An 18,879-nucleotide genomic window follows, 5' to 3' on the forward strand; every position below is an offset into this window, starting at 1 on the left:
TACACAATAAATATAATATATGACGGTACAGCATGACATTTGTATCCTGCTTCGTTATCTTGAACCAAAATTAATTAAGCATCCTATTCACAGTTTCTTTGCATAATAAAATAAAATAAGCGAAATACGGCTTCATAATTGATTTTAAATGAGCATGAACTTAGGTGGTAATCAAATGTTCTTCCCACACAAAAAATGAACCTTAGCACCATTTTTCTATCTTTCAAGAGATAGGGATAACTCCGAAAGGAATTGTCAAATAGAATTTGTAACTAATGTTATACCAAGAGTTAGATCATATTAATGAATGTAAGTTTTAATTTAAAAAAATAAATTTAGCACCTAGTGTTAAACTCTTAATGTCATTACTCTCAGCGTATTGGCGAAAGAATGATAATATTGCGGCATAAGTAAAACGTATGGGTAAACCACATCAACAATGGGGCTTCTACGTGCATAGAAATACAAATATATATGACTTATGAATTGAGGCAAACTTTAAATAGAGTCTTGTAGAAAAAGTTGGGTTCATTTGTCCACTTTTATTCAACAAATATAACAGGAATAAATGGAATTGGCGCGGGAACCAGGGTGACTTGTACGTAGTTTTGGAATCTGATTTTTTTCTTTGAGTTATTTGCATATCTGGATGGATGGATAGATAGATAAAAATCTCATAATTCGCTTTTATTATCATCAGGGAAAAAATATCCTATATTTTTTACCATTTGGCGAATATTAAGGCTAATCACACAATCACAATCAAATATGAAAAAAGATACATGTTTTAAAATTTGTCCTAGTGCTACTGCAAAATAAAGAAGATGATCCTTGAACAATAAAGCACTATAAATAACAGAATTGTATGATGCTTTATTATTTTTATTATTTTACATATCAGTACGTTAATAGGAGCTAATCAGGAAAATTGGTTTTAAGTATAGCCACTTGCTGACAAGTCTGAGATTATGGGGGACCTGAATGTTAAATTACGTACTTTTGATTGCTAAAATACTGAATATATTTCACTATGTAATTTTTAAAAATATGCAATTAATTTTTAAAAAGAAATAAAATATATTTTACTGTAAAAAAACCGAATAATAACTTCAATAGAACTTAACCCACCAATAAAACAAACTCTAACAAATATTAGTAAAAAATACACTTTGTCATGGACTGAGCGTAAATTGGAAGTAGGTCTATTATAATTAATTAAGATTTCCGAATAAAACCTCTATAACCTATCTGCTATTGAGCAGGATAGTTCATAATTTAATAATTCTTTTTTCGTCAATTTATAGTATCCTGAACTCATTAAGTATTCCAGGTCAAACAATGCACCTTACCGTATGACGACACACATTTTTATCGCTCCCCCATAAATCAACGCCCGTGAAAGCTTTTTTGCCCGCACATCAAGGTCCCTTCGCAGAAATTCACTTATAGATCTTTAATGCGAGGATATTTATTTATTCAAAGGGATCGAAATAACAGCGGCCGGGAAAAAGAGGACGAGTTCACAATGAAGGCGACCGCAAGTGCCGCCCTACATCGGAATCCTCGATTTCCTCCCGACCCGCTTTCCTCCGCACCGAGTGTTAACTGCTTCAAACGGTCATTCGATTACGTAAGTCGGATCGTAAGATGGATCAGCGGAGATAAGAAGGAAAAACAAAGTCCTGCCAATTTTGCGTCGGTTAAATGTGTGAGCTAAGGCCCATTTTTATTAATAGTTCCGCGGTGGTCGGAACTCCGGAGCACGCCTCCTCAGAATAAATGGGAGTGAGAGACCGCGGTACGTTTTTGTGCATCTCACTGCGCATTTAACGCGGATTGCGAGGGTAAATCACCAGGCACTGCCTCCAAAACCATCTGGCTTACAGGTGTAGCCGTCGTACGTAATAGCGCTTAATGGGTGAATACCAAAAGTCCATCGTGCACGTGGAAAAGCGAAAATGTAACTGATTCTTTCTTTGGTGAATGAACGTAATCCACCTCAATGACATCTTTTTATTTAAGAGTAGAACTGAGTGACAATCTATTCCGTCGATGGTGCAGGGTGTCGTAATATTAGGCTAATTATTTATTTGCCCATTTAGCAATGCTGACCGTGGAGTTGAAGATATGGTGGATATGAATGAGAAGCAGAAACAAGTTAACAAGGATCTGTACCAACATGTGCTCATGAATCTCTGCTGTAAACTTGTGGGCTGTATGTTTTTCCTCCCGTCCGAAAAGAACATTAAAGATGCTTTAAAGTGCTGATTACAAGGCTGTGGTTGAAGTATACGAAGTATGCTATCACCTGCTAACGAAAGGCAGGCACCTCTGGGTGCTGTTTTTTACTCTGCCTTGGGCAATGATTTCATAAATTATACGCCTCGGCATACACTCTGTTGATTTTGGGATATAGCCCTGGCCGTGGTAATAAAGGCATTACGTTTTCCGATTTTTCTCAATTCTGTTTCGTCCTCTTCTTCAATAATTATAGTAATGCGTAAGACAACGTATAACACCATAGGCGGCGATGAAAATATTGACATTTTTTTAATATTATGTAAATCAAATAATTTTTAGATGAGAAAACTGGAATGATAATCATTTCACAGCTCTGAATATGCCACAGCGATGTTACTCCGTCGATAATTTAAAGAATAGCAAATATGCATGTATTCTAGTTACATTTCCATCAATAAGTTTTGCCAGAAGGTAATAGGTAAATTTTCCAAATAATATTGTTAACCCTTAACTCGTAACACCGTATCAATAAACATCGGACTCTGTAGTTTCTTTGACCAACAGTTTCTCTCAAGGAAATCCAAACTAACAATCAAGGCAGAAAATATAGTTTTTTCTTCGATTTGAAGTGAACATAGTATCCCCAAATTTTCACGGTTGAGGTACATTCGTATTCTAAACCCAATTAATTTTCGTGTGTAAGAGGTCTGTTTTTACTGATTCCCTTTCCAAATCCCTATCTTTTTACTTCATGAAGCATAGTTCTTGAAGGCCTTTAAAAGCGGATGAACGAAGCCCATGCGCAAAGCGAAGTTGATGGCTTGTTAAACTTCCCTTTCAAATTTTAACCTTGAAAAATTGGTTATTCTGCATCAACAGTGGTATCATTTGCTAAGTAGAGTCAAATGACTCTTCTTTTCTTTCTAATAATTCATGGAAATTATATTTCCCGTTGATATAAAGTAATTTATTTGAATATAGTGGAAAGGACAACTTTGACGAGTGCTTCTAGGAGCCATTTTAAAGTACTTCGGGAATTTATTAAACCACGTCAATTCACGTTTATTTTCTCCGAGAAAAATCCCATCCAGCTTAAATATGAAATGTCTAATCGAGAACACCAAATAGTGAGGAAAAATAAGAGTTTGTTACGCTCACGGCTGAAGAAATAAAAGGCAAGCAAAATGTTCTACACCTAGGTTTAAATTTTACCAACTCGTAAAAATGTTCCTGAACGGGAGAATTCCATCAATACCTGTAAATAGAAAACCATTTCAAATGCGCTTTTGGAAAGTGTTGACTAAAAAGATCCCGAATGCAAAAGTGAAATAAGAATTGATTCAGTGACGTGGGCGAAGGAATTTCACCTAGCTCATCGAGAGTTCACCTCCCTTAGCCGGTGATTCGCTTGCCTACACTCAGAACGGATGATCACTTTTAAACTTAGAAAATGTTTAAAAATCTAAGTCTATCTGTTTTTGCAAATGACATTATCCGACCTAAAGAAGTAAAAGCGCCCAACAAAGCATGTCAAGCGGGAGGTACATCATAACGCCCGAATTTAGCACGAGATACAAGGAATATACAATTCAAATAATTTGGACCCCTACTCCCGTGCAAAAAACGTCGAAATATCGAAAATAAGATGACAAAAGTGATTTAAAAAAACTTAGCATGAGTGAGTAGGTGGGGGGGGGGTGCGAATTCAAAATTACATAGGATATAGCATTGAAAATTTAAGGCAAAGTGTGTCACGGGGTGGTGGTCAGAAAAGGCTAAAAAAACGTGTGACGAATGAAAACCTCAAAGGAGTGTTTTATGCCTCGGCAGAAAGAGCCGTCTCATAGACTTGCTGCGTAGCAAAATCTCGAACTCCATTTGCTTCCATGGTGGTTACAGTTTGGTCCTCTTGAGTGCCGCAAATCAACGCCAAGGTTTTTTCTTGCCACTCTCTCGCTTTTCTCGGATCGTAGTGAATAAAGAATCGTAAAGGAAGTGAGAACGGCCGTCGCTAGATATGAACGCGATCTTTATTGACCTTATTTCACGGGTGATTTGTCAAGTTGACAGACGGCTTCCACTGTGATTGCACGCTGAGGCTTAATGGAATTGGTGAGGAGATAGTCAAGGTAGAACGCAGAGTGAGGAAACTACGTGCTGTCTTCGGAAACGACGCAATACGAAATACATACTCGTTCAGCGTGTTTTCCCTATCTATGCTTGGCACTTAAGCACATGAGAAGATAGACTTTTATATATAGGTTACAGATTCCGAGTATCATTACACACTAAGCCTCACTCTCAAGAGTAATGATTTTTTTTCCTCCAGCTTATTTTTTAAATAAAGGGAGTCCCTCTCATCTGTGTTCCAATATCATCATGAAATGAAAAAAGGACACAAGAGAAGTTTAGGTAGTGTATAAAGTTACAATTTAATTATTTTACCACTCTTCTATCACCAGAATAATTTCACAAAAATTATTGCAAATTAAAATATAGTAACAACAGGTTTAATCATTTAAGTAAAAATTAACTCAGCACGCTCCTATATCTCTATATTTTTGTTTCACCTAGAAGGTGAACATTTGTCAGTTGTTCTTTTCCTTCTGAACAATAATAATGCTGTTTCTTTAACGATAAATAAAACTTCTAATGAGTAAGATTTCTATGTTGAATTTACTTATTCCATAGTCCCTTAACATTTTTGATACATGATTTAAAGAAATCGCTTATTCTGAATGGAGAAAAGATATTATGAAATGCTTAAAATATGTGAAAGTAAGGCTATTCTAGTGACTTGGTCGGCGATATTATATTACTTTAAATATATTGTCACCTAATTGAATATTATTCTTGCCAAATTTTCAACCATTGCCATGACACTAGAATTATAAAACCACAAGATATTACTGAAAAAAAACTGAAAATTAATTACCATAAATATACAATTCTGGGAAAAGTTAGTGATTGAGGTTTTAGTAAATTAAAGTTGGGGACCGATTTTAGTTTTTTAAAAAGAGATTCGCAGTTTGATTCTGTTTGAAATAAAATTAAAACATGACTACTTTCTGACAAGTAGCTTAAACATTTCCCAGAGTATGCTTTCATTCAAAGGATGCTTTTAGGAAAGTAATTTACTGCTAAACTAAGGAAAATGAGCAAACCTACCATCATTTAAGAATGAAACTTGACGGAAAGCTAATGTTCGTGTTCTAAGGTCATACACAAATACATTTGATTTTATGGAAGAAATTTAGATGGTTTGTCTTGCAAGTGATTGCAATTAATTTTAACAAGAAAGCAGAAAAAATAATTGAAAAAGTTTAGTTTTACTTGATAAAAATTAACATTGCAAATTAATACTGGTGGAATATCGTTTTCAATTGCCTCTATACCAGCAAAATATGTTTTTGTAAACAATGGCATTCGTATAATCTGCTGAAAAATAAAACTAAAGTATATGATTCATAGGAAAACCTTGTCTAGTCTTAATAATCTACACTATAAATGTGAAATGTCACTCACTGTCATTGAAACTTTGCACTACTATTAGGGCCCAGACACTAAATATTTTTATGTATTGATAATATTCAACCTTCAAGGTGATAAAGGAAGGGTTTAAATTGTTATGTAAAGTCGGTTTACGTCCACTAATTCAAATTTCAACATGTATAAATACTAATTACGATCATGTGGAATGATTTATTTTAGACATGAAAGACTATTTTTTTATATTTTTCTAATATTTGTTTTATTTATGAATTATTTGACCTAGTAATTATCAAAGTTGTCCTTAAAATGCTTTGATGTTTCATGTGATTACTATTCCATATTTCTTAATTGTTATAATCTTTAAATTTTTTAAAACTCAAGCAGGGGCGAGCCTCGGAGAAAGAATAACCAAATGCGAGATGCTGTCAAGTAGAGTCGTGCATAAAATGTCTTAGAATATATTATGCAAGTGATCTTCATGAATTTTGAGTTATATTACCGAAATATTGCATATTATCAATCCACATATCTCTATATCTACATAATGCCCCGCAAGCCGCCGCAAGGGCGAGTGGCGGGGGGTGTTAGGTCACCACCCGTGAAAGAGAAAAGGTCAATAATATCAAAAGAAAATTTTGCAACGTAAATCGTCCACAGACCCTAATTACTGGGTAACAAATGGTAATTGAATAATCCACGGTGATTATTCAGCTGAAAAATAAAACTAAAAAATGTGATTTATGGCTTTCAATTACGATTTGTTCTAATTTAACAAAAGGTTTAAATTATTTTGTGCACAACATAGAGCTATTGCATCAGGATTGCTTACTGATGTCGATTTATCTTTGCATTGGAATCTCTTTTATTTATTGCAGCTTTAAAAGTTTGCAAAACATTCTGTACTTCGATGTAATCTCACGACGGAATACATAAATCGGTGATGCATGATTACTAATGCTAAAATTATGATCTCTCTAATTGATTTGATGTACTCATATGTGCATTTATTTTCATAGGTACTCGACATATTTCTGTTGGCTATTTATTTCCATTGCGATCAGCTGGTCGAGTCCATTGTGACCACAGCCTCCGTATAGTCCAGTCTATTTTTCCTTACCTCTCGCTACCAAGAACTTTTATTTTTAAATATTTTCTTCTAGTTTCGTGTTTTACCTTTTGTTAGGATTTCAGTTATTCTTTTGATTAGGTAAATTTCTCAGATTAATACAATAGTTCGCATTTGTTTGTGCTGTAGTCAGCCTCCCCGGGATGTATCGCCTCTGCAATGTTAATAGAGGATGACTGTTTACTGCCCATTATTTGAGCTGTAATTTAAATAATTGCATCTAAAGGCAAGTGCACAGGATTATTGTGGAATAAATTAAGCAGTAGTCCAAACCAGTAGGAAGCAGGGTTATTATGTTGGTGAACCATAATTTTACCGTCCACCCTATTTTCACCTTCGATACAGATAGTACTCGTATTTCAGCAGAGGATGAAATATTGCGTTGGAGTGATAAAATCTACAGCTAAGCGCAGGTGTGCTTTAGTGAAGGGTACGTTGAGCACATATTGACGGCAGACGACGCAATTTGGTAGTAAAAGAGAATGAAATACGTCGGTGAGATCGAGGGATGGAGGCGGGAGGGAGGGGGCCAATGGGTGGCGGTTATCGCCGACTACGCCGCGCTACCATAATTCACGCGACATAATTCGCTGTTGACTGGTGCAAATGAGACGTCACCATATCCAAACAAAAAGAATCGACGCCCAGCCGTGCGGTGTATTTTTTTTGGAAATAAAGGCGTAGTTTCTTCAATCCAGCAGTTTGGTGCCCGGTCACCGATTGACACAGACTACGGGAGACCCTCTTCGGACTGAGACTTTCAGGAGGGCACGCGTTTGAAGCTGTAGCGATATATATCAGGCGAGGGGGACGCGTGAGTCGCCTGAATCATTGGGAGAAAGCCCCTCTCTAGGTCTCTTCCCAATCACGAAGAATTTGAAATTTTTTCGGCCGCGCCCGACGTGATGGTTAGCCAATGTCTATCAGCTTATCCCAAATGGAGAGATGGTGGCGATCTTAGGGGAAGTGAAGAGAGAGAGAGAGAGCACGGCAGGTATGACATCACACGGAGGGTGGTCCCTATCGAGGAAACGCGATGGGAAGGGTAATTTCCGATTAGCCACATTACATCTGCACTCTAAAATACAGAAGAATGGATTTATAAATACGTCGCCGATGATATCGATGAAAATTCCAAAGGTATGAGTGGATAGGGTTGGTGCGGTGGATAGGGTACTTACTTTCCATCCAAAAGGTCAGGGATGGATTTCTTTTCAGAGGTGTCCTGATCCCTATCTGGATGCATGTGGAAAGCGATTTAAACGTTGCACGCCGTCAATCGGATGGAAAGTTCAATTGGGAATCGTCTGGCGTCTTTCGTTAAGAGTGATGCCGACGCCGGGTAACTTTCCGCCCTCCTTCATCCCACTCCATTCCCTGAAAATCTTACTACCACCTACACTTATGTATTGGTGGAATTGAACTCAGCTGTCGGTTGATTCTCCTAATAACGACTAATACCACCCGAAATGTCAATGGAAATAAGGAGAAGTTGTTGCATAGCATTTGGGAGAGGCTGGAACCTATGAACAATTGCGTCATCCTCATAGGGTGGGCAGGGAATCAAAACGCCTTAGGTAATGAATGCATAGTGCCTTTACTACGAAGGGTTTACTTAAGTAAAATTTGGGAAAGGAAGAGAGAAAGAGGTGTTGGAAATTACAGAAACATACACTCACTCCAAGCAAGATTGTCTCATGTGGAGGGTTTCGTCGGAATAACTAGAAGGCTTAATTAGGTATGGAGTTTCCCAAGTTGCTTCTTCTTTAGTCAGCGCTCGGTTCAAACCCTTTGATTCTTTCAACCTTTTCACGTGATACAATGAAGCTCTGAAAGAACAATCGCAAGAGACGTCTTGAATGCAAATGTTGATCCCAAAAGAAGTAACTCCGACTCGAATTACGTATGTATTTGACGAGATTTCCACATGGTGAGAGAATCTTTGATGATACACTACAAACTTTACCCACTTAATGCAACATAATCACGTCAGTGAAATCAATACCATTCACATATATTTTCTTGTTTCACGGATGGGACTATTATGCTCTACTGGAGCGATATAGAAATTAATGGGGACTAGTGCCAATTGATTTATATAAGGCATAAAAGCACGCTTTTACCATAAAATTGCCGGATATACGCTGAAAGCAACAATCGATAAAATATTTGTTAATTTAGAATGGGTTTCATCGTACAAAAAGGACATAAGTGTTTGAAAATATCTAACAGAATCATGATGAATTGCTATTTAATAGTTGCGTACCGCTGCAAGTGTTGTCCGAACGTGAGTTCTGATTGGTTCATTCCATTGAATAGCACGATAATACTAGCTATACTACTAGGCATGGCATATATTTTATCATACGAAAAAACAACGCCATTAATCATTCCTACAAATCCTCTGCCGAAGTACTTTTATGCAAATACCCCTCCTGTAGATTAATATTGCCAAATTAACGACGAGATGAAATATCGATATCACTGACGAAACTTTTCACCTTCGGAAATCTTCCTCCGTTACCGTCGCAGGATTCGTCCGGCTATGCGATCCATAGTGCATCGCCCATTCGGATTAGTGTACACTGGCTTTAATTATCATAGTGAGGGGATATATCTGCTCCCGCTCACTGCCCTACCGAGTCGGTGAACAGAGTTCAGCCTCCGGAGATAGAGGAGTTATTTACGATTAGCCTGTGGTGTTTTAAGACGAACACTTCCATGCGCAGTGTTCCGATCGACTGGTTGGACGATGGGATGAGGTGGTTCATCCTCAGAAAGCCTTCTCCTGACGGGGTGTTGATCTTGATGCTGGGTTACTGTCAGTTAACCCTTATGTTCTCTTCCTCTCATATGCCCCAAAATTCATCTATCAATAACCTAGATCTTAGCGTCTTCTTAACTTCTATTTCACTAATCCGTCAGCTTAGAGGAATACGTAATGTCTTCCAAATCAAGGCCGAGAAGGTGACACGAATTGATTCAAGTCAATATTTGTTGACTCTGAAAATATTCTTTTGATTACTTCCATAGGTATCGAGTTTATTAAATTTACGACAAAAGAGAAGAATAGCACAGGTTTCCATATTCACCGACGAAACGTTTGAATGCAACTTCTTAATCACTTGACGCCGGTGTCCATCGCTTAATTACATTAACACTCTCATAAATCCAATGGATTGATGAGCAAGGATTATTAACCAAGTTTATTTCAACAAAACCAAAGAAATATATATATATATATATATATATATATATATATATATATATATATATATATGTGTGTGTGTGTGTGTGTGTGTGCTTCGCCGAAGAGCGTTCCATTTCGAAGAAATTTATATAAACTTTTATACGTGAGTGTCCTTTTACGTGTTTTCTATTTATATTTTTGTGTTCTATTTTACCGTCCAAGTGTTATATATATATATATATAAAACACTTGGCCGGTAAAATAGAACACAAAAATATAAATAGAAAACACGTCACATATAAGAAAGTTTATTAATCGATGACTTTTGTGTTCTATTTTGCCGTACAAGTGTTATATTGCTCCAGAATACTTCTACATCATCGGTATATATATATCATACATTTTAATATGCATTAAAGGTAGAGAATATTTATTTGAACTGAATAGTAGTTACTCATTTAACTATTCATGCAAAGTTCATATCCAAGAAGAGTAAGCCGCGAGCTCTCATGTATCATTTCAAATGATCATACATTTAAAACGGCTTCACGTATTTTGTCTCAAAATTATGAAATTTTGTGCCCCAAGAAAGTTAAAATGTCCGTTTAAGTATTCCTATTGACAGTGAATTTAAAGAAAAATAAATTTTATTGTGATAATATGAATAGTTTACTTATTCCATGAGCATGATTTTCCACAAAGCTGAGTCTGAATCCATTTAATTCAGAAATAAAGCACTTGTACTACTTAGTCTGCTGAGTCTGCGATGAAAGTAGAAACGAAAAATAAACTTTTAGTAACCATTATCAATATCAAACATTCTCTTTCGAAATATATTCTATTGTTAGTTCGATTTGTAAATTATGAGGATGACGAAAATAAAAATCCCCATTTGCGGAATCCATTTAGGGCTACGTATTCTTTCTCTCTTCATAAATAGAAAGAGGAAGTAAAGGTGCTGTTTTAGGGTTTCACCCCGAGTTTACAACTTGAGCGTTCAGGAACAGGCAGGCGCTTTTAAACCCGGAAACTTGCATTGCTCCGCACATGTTTGAGTGGACGCTGAGTTTTAAGACAGCACAATCCTCCAGCTGCCATTTTCAGGCGCTGATATGAAAGAGTTGTGACTTGATTAAGAAGTCTGTTCACTATATGTACCCCAGTAATTCAATTAAATAAATATCAAACCGCAAAACCGTCAAGCATTTGAAAATTGTCAAATTTTGGATTCAATCCAATAAGTATTGTTTCCATATAATTAATTACATTAACAAGATGGCTGTTGGGACCAATATTTGATGTTAAAGGATTCTTGTGCTTAGTAAGCAGAATTGTACTGTCTAAACTAACCTCCCTGTTTCTAGTTTACTTCCTGCCACATATTTGACACCAGGCATATGTAAACTTCAATTATTTTGTTTACACTTAGCTGATACATTAGATTTCTAAATTTATGAATTTTAAATTTCAAAAGCAGTAAACCCATAGTCAAGATCATGCAAACAACGAACAAGGAATAATAAAAAAAGAAAGAAAAAAGGATTTTTGCCAATCGGAAATTAATTAAGTCAGAATCACGAAAATTTTGCCGACTAATAATTTTGAAATACGCACTGCCAGCATTATATATAATTTTTCTTTTAAATTAGATCTTAATATCACTCAGAAAGAGTACCTAGATCAGAAGGTATGCTAATGCAGTTTATGCACGTTACCCCTGAACGCGCAGAATACTTGAGGAGCGCACGCCTTTGCAACGCCGTGATTCATCTGCCATTCTCCAGAAACGCGGGTCATGTATGGCGCAGCAATAAGCTCAGTAGTTTCGCAATCGTACCCCACAAATCAAGGAAACAGCTTCTATTTCGAGGCCGGAACGCTTCAATAATTCAAAACAATGATGCACCTTAATGTGATGTCATGAGCCATCCGTTGGGTGTCAAATCTAATGATAGCAAGAAAGATGACTGTATACTTGAAAAAAAATGTGTGGGTTATTGGGAACGGCTCTGTCAGGGGTTCTAACATGAACGAAATTGGAGGCAAGGAAAAGTCTCATGATTCAATTACGAGTATATTATCGTTTTTGAATATTTTTACGATATTTGTTGAGACATGTTGGCCGCTTCAAGCTTATGTGAGCATTGTGGGAATGCTTTCATGGCAGCATTTAAATGGAACCCAGATGTTGTTGTAATTTAAGAAAAAGACCAGAAAATTGATTGGCTTAATTCTGAATTCAATGGTCCCCCCCTACCTTGACCTCCTCCTTACCGATACTTGTCCCTCCTCCTCCCGCCTCAAGTTCCCTTCTATCATCCTCCTCCCCTCCCAGAATGAGTACGTTTATTTCCAAGCCATTTTATGAAACCTTATACCTGATGATACCTATGCGTCGAAACCGTCAGAAGTGTAATAAAGATTAGGGTGAAAAAAATACAAATTTTACTTACTTATTCAGCGAGTCTTAAATTTATTGCATGCTACTCCTCATTTGACCCACGAATGTACGCGGGGATTAACAATGCGAGAATCGATATAATATTTAAAAGCATTATAAACGGAGGTATCCAAAAGACGGGACGGGACAGGGGAGCAATACGCCGGCATCCCCCCTCCTCCCTCCCGGTCGCGAGGCATAAACACTGTTTGCCGATCGAAAGACAAATCCGTGACAGCTGTTCATCGAGTCAATTGGCACGTACGCTCGCTCTGGTAAGTGAGACGTTTCAATCAGCGTTTCAATCGAAGCGTTGCCATTTGGTAATGCTTCAATTTTCGATCCCACAACGGTGCCTTGCGCAACGGCCGGCGGCCGCCGCGCACAGAGCCGTCTCGGCCGCGTCGATTAGCGCAGGGAGCCTTGGACGTCTCTTCTCCGCGGGACGAGCGAGCGGGGGTTGTGGAGGAGAGTGGGCGGGCGTAGTAAATGATAGTGGAGGCCTCGAGGTGTCCGTCCTTCCTTCCTTCCTTCATCAAACAACACTTCCCGCCTCCCATCATCCCCTCACCCTCTCATCTACCCCACGCCCCCCCCACCCCACCGAAGTGCGTGCATTACTTGTAATGGATATACTCGTTTTGATCTGCGGACGAGGAGACGACTTTCCGGTCCGGGGAGGAGGTGGCGCCAAGGACGGCGGGTGGTGGGAACTCGCCTGGGAAACGACGAGGGCTACGGGGTGCCGGGGGAGGGTGGGACGAGGGGCGGCGATGACGTCAGCGAGCGCTGCACCAATTGGGAGGGGAAGGCGAAGGGGGGAGAGAGGACGACCGGGGGTAGGGGGTGTTTGAAGGGTTTATTGGGGGGGGGGCACGGCATGGAAAGAATGCAGGCGAAAAAATGAAACGGAGAGAGAGTCACCCACCGTCGTACCCTGGGGAGCGCTCGTGGGTGTGTGTGAGTGCACTAGGAGTGTTTGTACCGACGTAGTAATACGAGCAAGCTCCGAATCGGACCCCCTCTCTCTACATGCGTAACTTCATTCCTCTGCTTCCTTCCCTCTCTGCTTTTCTCTACCCTCTGCTCACACACTGATGTCCGTCTCCCTTATCCTCTCTCCACTTTCTCCCCCCCCTCTCTCTCTCCCCCTCCCCTAAGTCGGTTCGTGAGGATGCTCTGAGGGGACGGAAATGACAGTTTGAGTCACGTGCGCAACTTTAACCTCGCGTCCCCACGTCACGGGAACGAGTGAGAGGGAGAAGGGGGAGGAGGGAGGCATACATTACCGAAACCATATCCATCCATCCCGTCGCTCCCATCCGGAATAAATGCGTCGAGTCCTTCGAGAAGAGCACAAAAAAATAAGATAGGGAATGAAAAATACCTCCTCCCCCGTTGCGAGCCATAAAATATGTCTGTTAATTTCTTCATTTTTTTCTCTTCAACACGTTGTTCATTTGCACGCTTCTTTCAAGGGGTTGGGACGGTAACGCCTTCACTACCGCCTGACCCATTTGACGACGCGAGTGGAGGGACAGAGAGAGAGAGAGAGATATAGAGGGAGAGAGAAGGGCACAATGGTTCACGGCGGTCTGCCTGGAAGTGGCACGGCGAGGAATTTCAAGCGGAGCAGCTGTAGTGACAAACCACGGCCTCGTCAATGGCACTGTTAAGCTCGTGGATTGATGACACGCTGAGCGCCATTGAGACCGACACATTCGAATTATCCGTTGAGATTGATGTGTGACCTTCTGCCGGAAAAATGTTGCCGATAGAAAAAATACCTTCACATATTTAACTTTAAAACGTTTAATGCGTTGTTTCAAATGCCATACAAGACTTTTTTTCTTAAAAATTTGGCTAAAATTTACCATATTTCAACGATTTCAAACAACTGCTCGAAATAAAAAATTCGCGAAAAAAGATGAGTAACTTCAACACGATTAATTATGTATATTATTATCTTAGAGGCACTGGGACCGGGGTTCAATTCTCGAGTACTCCCCTCTGGGCACCATCAGCTTTACCCGTGTGCTATCTAGGATACCAGAACATCCTGGGAAACCATACGCGGCAGGTGGAAAGGTTTTGGCACCCATAATTTAATTGATGAATTTCGCATGTTTTTGGGCTTAGTATTGAGTGAACTCTACCATCACTCATCACATCCACATCGACCTTCGGGTTGATTATTATGTTTATAGTTTACATAAGAATGCGACTTATGAAGTAATGCGAGATTATAATGAGTCTTTAAATTAAACTTGGGATAAAACTGATAGTACAAATGTTTAAAATACTTACGCGAGTGGAGAAACGCTGAATACAGAGATAGTATATTTGTGAGAGAAATTAAAAGTAAATTTAAGTCGTAATTATAAGCTCTATAGCTTTTTTCTTGAAGGCAAAACTTCAAAGTGTTCAGGAAGAATTTCAGCAGGTTTCGAATCCAGATTAGATCACGATCAAGACAACATTACCTTGCTTGTGAAAATTTGATGTTGGGTCACAGTGCACCATTTGCGAGAAGTGTGGAGAAAATTAAATGGGCAGGAAGGATCGAATTATAAAATGTAATGAATGCTTCGTAAATTTTTACCGGAGACGACTATTTGGAATCAAGTGGACGGAAAAAGTAAAAAATAAGCAAGGGCAGTCATTTCGATTGCAGATAGCAGAAGAGAAGATTGAATGCGTAAGGAGGACTTAAGAATTAGCTGAGAACCTAGCAAGAACTTCATCTACATCTACATAATACTTCGCAAGCCGCCGCAAGGGCGTGTGGCGGGGGGTGTTATGTCACCAACCGTAAAAAGGAAAAATACCACATGCAAAAAAAAAACAACACGGAAAATTACACCCACAGCAGCGCACACACTCATGCAAAAATCCCTTGATCCAATACTCATGCAAACACATATACCGCAAAACAACTAAAAAACTGCACCCCATGATGCCGCACGAAAGCCATCCTACAACACGCTAGCCAGGACACAACAAGCAAGAATGTGAAACATCACTACCACATGAAAATGACCACGAAACACTCTACCCCCAAAGAGTCTGTAAAAAGCAGGGAATGCGACCCAACGTTGCAGGTAGCAGGAATTTCCCCCCGCGGAGAGGGACGAGGGATTGAAACTTTCCGCTGAAGATTCACCCCTATGGACTGATGATGAGTAATATCAAATAAAAACAACCATCTCGTTTCATCCCTTGTACCAACGTGAAATTTTTTCATGATTTTGAAGATGAATTGGAGTTGTAATAAACACTCAAAAAATAAAATAAATAAACAATCAAAATACGTGATAAATCACCCACATATTTCCAGATAGCCGTTATGATCTTAATTCCACAGGTCTGTGTTACTCTTTAGATGCTTTAGATAATTTACTCTTTAGTCACTAGTGACTAATGACACTTGAATTGCCACATATGTTGGCTTTAATGTCTGAAAGTACCTGGACTAAGGCAAAATCTCTGCTAAATATCGTACGTAGCTTGCTGCTGCTTGTTTCTTCAGTTCCTTCAATGCAAATCCACCGATGACCTGTTAAACTAGATTACCAATAAATAATGCAAATTATGTTAATAATGGCTAGAAATAGATATACATGAATATCTATATTTGAATATAAAATATTTCCGGAGACATAGTAATATTAAATTTACGCTTACGCTGATTTTTATTATAAAGCAGCAATACCAATTCTATGTGGCCGAAATTTACCTCTATTTCTATGATTAAAGAATTGATTACATTATTGTTGTTAGGTCCGTCAATATTGTTTTTAGCGAGCAGTGACTCTGTACCATTGACCTCTAAGGCTTCCAGTTAAATACTCGGCAAATAACCCACTGAATTTAGGCATAGTAATCGAATTGATAGGTATTTATACTTTTCATAGTTAACATGACGTTCAGGGACTTAGTTCCATGCGCATATGCTATATCACCGATGATTCTGATCAATTCAATATTTACCAAGTAGTAGTAGTAGTATTTAGGGTAGGCGGCCAATAGCTGAGGTCATTTGAGCCATTACGGATGAACAGAAAAGGATAACGGGTGGAGAGAAACCCGGTGTCGGCATTAGCCTACTCTAAACGAAAGGCACGAAGGAGTCCGCAGCTTAACGTCCCATCCGACGGACGGCGTACTCACTCAAGTGCCCACCACAAAGCACCTCGAGTAGGGATCGAGATACCTCTGAAAAATATTCTACACCGAACCCGGGCCCTCTGGGTGGCAAGCCAGTACCATAGCCACCGCACCATCTCGATCCCCTATTCAACCTAACTTTTCTACAATTATTCTCTCTAATGATATTCATGTATCCTCGTCTACCGAGTACGATGGGGGCTAATAATATATTTTCAACATCATTGCGAAAGAGATATCCCTCCAATTTATGCAAGAGGTTTAAATCTGTATTTCAATCTTCACTCCGTGAGTGTTTCCCTAGAATCTAGGTCCTTGATAGCCTAGATCCCTTAATATTTATCATATTCTACTTAGTTTATCATAACAGCGTTTCACAAGTCTAGCTCCTCTACCCTGCACGCGATCCAATTCGGCAATCAATTCAACTTCATGAGGACCCCACACACTAGCAGCATATTCTAAATGAGGCCAAACCAGCCAAAGATAAAATTTCTCTTTAATATTTTCATCACATTTACTCTTGTAATAAATCCTAATATTTGTTAACTTGCCTACATATCCCCCATATATGTTTCACCCTGGAGATGTCGTGAGTAAGGGTAACGCCTAGGTGTTTAGTCGAGTCTACACATTCCATTTCGGCGTTCCCGATGCATTAGCCACTCGGGAGGGAATTACTCTTTTTACAGAAACGTATCATCCCGCCCTTATTTATGTTTAATTCTAATTGCCAAGTGTTGCACTAGCGGTACTTTTCACTCATTTGGGAAACTTTGTCTTTGTGTATAATGTGATTCTTATTTACCGCGGCGATACATATGTTAGGATCTCCTCTATTCAATGGAATCAAAGCAATGATTACTTATACTTAATATATTTAAAAATAAATATAGGTATCCATTAAAAAATGTTTTGCACTTTTCTACATTTCATTTTAAGGTACAAGGCGTTCACCGACTAACGGTATCATTTTACACCTGATGATGCCACAGGTCGACGAAACGCGTTTTACCTAAAAATAAAGTCTGTGAAAAAGTACACAATATTTTTATATGGATATAAAATATTTCCGCGAATTGAAGCCTGAAACCGTAGATTATAATAAATGGTGGTTTTTGCTGATTAATATACATTGTTTGTTGCACCAAAATATTTAATGGAGACTATCCACCTTCTGTTGAAGAAAACTTTACCTCATATCAGGTCTTGAGAAAATGACATTCAGTAGTTAGCAGTGACGTGACGTACACTATTAGGCGGCAATTTGTATGAAGCAGAGAAAGAAAGGTATTCACTATGCAAGGAGTAGGTACTGTAACATTCAGTAAGGTTTTAATACAATTTCCCTCTTTATGCAACGATAAAAAAACCACAGAAATCAACACGAAGATTTTTTATGACTTGAAAGGACTTCTTGCCTGAAATATCACACAGATCGGGGGGCACCGAGGGTGGTGGTCAGTGACGTCAGCCAGAATCGAACCCAGACCCTCCGGTTTTTTATGCCAGCACTCTGCTCAATAGACTACCACGCCATGTGCTATATTGAGGATTCAGAAATATTCCATAATATTACTCGCAAAAGAGAATGCCTGTTTCTCACAGGAAAACGTTACGTGAAAAGTTTTACACCAAAAATATCGAATAAAGGTTTAAGCTTGCTATTTCTTCACACAAATCGGACCCTGGGGTGCGACAGGGTAGTACTACGCAGCAATGCAAACAAATATGAAGCAGTCAAGAGTCTCCGAGGAATAAATGTTTGATAAAATAAACTCCATTGAATAATATCAGGGTTTTCAAAGGCATACAAATGTTAAAACTTTGAAAGAATACTCATTCATTGGCTAATTCCGATGAATTTAAACAAATCAAACTGTTATTATTTACCTAAGCCTACGTTCGTTCCTCCGTCGTACAAAAGATAACACACTTCCGATAGAGCTTCGAAAGCCAACAGTATTAAAACCCAGTTTTTACATAGTTACATGTATTTAACGAGGAAAGCTTCGGTGTAACTTTTTTTGAACGTTCAAAATCAGTTGCTTAAGTATTGATATGAAGCAGGATTTATTCATGGCAGTGGTGGAAAATTCCGTGGCTGAACTTGCCGCACCTCACACAGTCAGCAGCATATGAGACGAGACGTCGTCTGCGACATGTTTTCATATGGGTAACCTAGGTAACCATACTTCGCAATGATTTCCATGGAGTTCGTGT

Source organism: Hetaerina americana, unplaced genomic scaffold (assembly GCF_022747635.1).
Source record: "Hetaerina americana unplaced genomic scaffold, ioHetAmer1.1.p SCAF_1, whole genome shotgun sequence".
Taxonomy (NCBI): domain Eukaryota; kingdom Metazoa; phylum Arthropoda; class Insecta; order Odonata; family Calopterygidae; genus Hetaerina; species Hetaerina americana.